The sequence below is a fragment of the Osmia lignaria genome, chromosome 12, assembly GCF_051020975.1.
Source record: "Osmia lignaria lignaria isolate PbOS001 chromosome 12, iyOsmLign1, whole genome shotgun sequence".
Lineage (NCBI taxonomy): Eukaryota > Metazoa > Arthropoda > Insecta > Hymenoptera > Megachilidae > Osmia > Osmia lignaria.
The window spans coordinates 2,391,817-2,394,097 of NC_135043.1; positions in this window are offsets into that span (position 1 = coordinate 2,391,817).

A 2,281-nucleotide genomic window follows, 5' to 3' on the forward strand; every position below is an offset into this window, starting at 1 on the left:
ATGACAATGTCGTTATCACTATATCTACATTAGATATATTGTAATATACTGATTCCTTCCTACAGATAAATGTACATTTCATAACAATATCATTATTACGTGTGCTGTTCACTTGGACGCCGACCAGTTGGACGCGTCCCGATTGGACGGTCCCGATTGGACGCGTTTCTTTTGGAATGCCGTGCCGATTGGACGCGTTCCTTTTGGACGCCGTGCCGTTTTGACGTCGTGCCATTTGGATTCGTGCCATTTGGACGCCATATATTTTAAAATCATTACTTTTGGGAGTCGGTAGATGGTGGTATTGTTCATCGATTCAAATTCCTATGCTATTTGAATGCGTATGTATGCTGAAGTATATGATTACATATATGGTCAAAGATAATAAATTTGGAAGTGAATTTAATTTGTATGTGCATTTTATATTGAGGCTTGTGCGAAACATTCTTATATATTTTATCAGAGTGGTGTAAGAAATGAGATGTCCAGTTTTTGACAATCCGACTTAGCACGGTGTGTAGCAATGCTTGTTTCATAAAACAACTAAGGTTAGTAAATTATGTACATCGTTTGACAGGTATAGGTTAGAGTAGAGGAATATTTACAAGGTCGTTATTAAGATACCAGAGGAACATTCATCCACGTATTGCATGAAACAGGGCAAAAGATACAATAATATTGAATAGTTATTCAAATGTACTAATTTGGTTTGTTTCATTAATAGTGTATAAGTATTTGACAATGCGGCATGACATGGTGCGTAGCATTCTCAGTGCAAAGCAATATGTATCTATTTACAGCAGTAAGAGGAGCATATAAAGAGGCTTATCAGTAAATAATTAAGGGCACAGATTCTTTGTGCCATGGTCTGTATGCGTGCACTCACACAATCAACGGAAAGCATACACGTATACGCCATGCGTGAGAGAGACACTCGATTTCGTAGATTTCGTTTTTCGTCCCGATAATTGCAGTAATGAAATTTTCGCGGGTACGGCACCGACGGGTAGACCACTACAGGGTGGTCTGGTCCGTTTGAACACTAATAAACACCATACGTTGAGAAAAATGGTATTTTCGACACTGTAAGATTGAGACAGACCCCTGTTGTAAGCAAACAACATGGCTGCCGAATGCTGCGTTCGGCTGAATTTTAGCAAATATTGGACGATTTAATGGTTTTTTCACCCATAGCACACCAGACCACCCTTCCTTGAACTAGCACAATATCACTGAAATTTACGATTTGCACGCACCAGACGTAAAATAGACTTAAGAATAGTTCACTGATTCTCCGTCGGAGGCATTGATGGTATATTTGACCACGTTATCATCGGAGTCGATAAAAACACAAATCAGTCGATAAATGTAAATTCTAATTTGACATCACAAACGGCTACGCGAATATAGTCACAAGTACGGCATAGTTGCCGCAACGTATTAAGACTTCTGTCACGCTGTTGCCACATCTGTTACAATTGCAACAGGCTCGAACCGATTTTGATTCCTGCCAGACACAGAAAAGAATAGGGCGCTCGAGAGAGAAAGAGATCCGAGAATGAAACAATACATGTACTAATGTGTGCAACCATAAAACTTTTTTATTCATATTTATAATCATGTTTTTTTATCAATGAAATTACAGATAGAATACTTGAAATGGTATACCAAAAAAATGAATTATAAAATTTGCATCATATACAGTGAACAGTCGATAAATGTACATAACTATTGCCGGTCCACTCCGCAACTGTTATGGAATAGGAGAATCATTTTTCGAATTTGATTGCCTAGTCAGTACACACTGATTAGAAAGAGTCAGTAGCTAAATACGAAAGAGGGACTGAAACCGGGATTTATTGCCTTCATTTAAATGTCCCGTGTCAATGTGACAATACTAATGCACAGAATAAAATTTTTTATTTTGTTCTTATTGTTAATAAAAATTTCACTATCATGTGGAGAAGATTTTTCTGATCAAAATAAAGCTAAACACAATATAAATCAGTCAACATTTAGTAGCATAATATTGGGTTAAATGTTGTGCTTGCGAGTCTTTCTTTCTTTGTTTATCCTTCTTGCGTTATGCTTTTCTGTGTTCGGAAACATCAAAGAATGACGGATTCGTGGTGCTGGTAGGGGTAGAATGAATGAAATAATACACATAACGTAAGTACGCGACCATAAAACTGATAGGAATGAAAACTACATGACATAATAATTCCAAGAAGGGAATAAGAAATAAAGTAATGTAATGATTTATGATGTTTATTTATACATA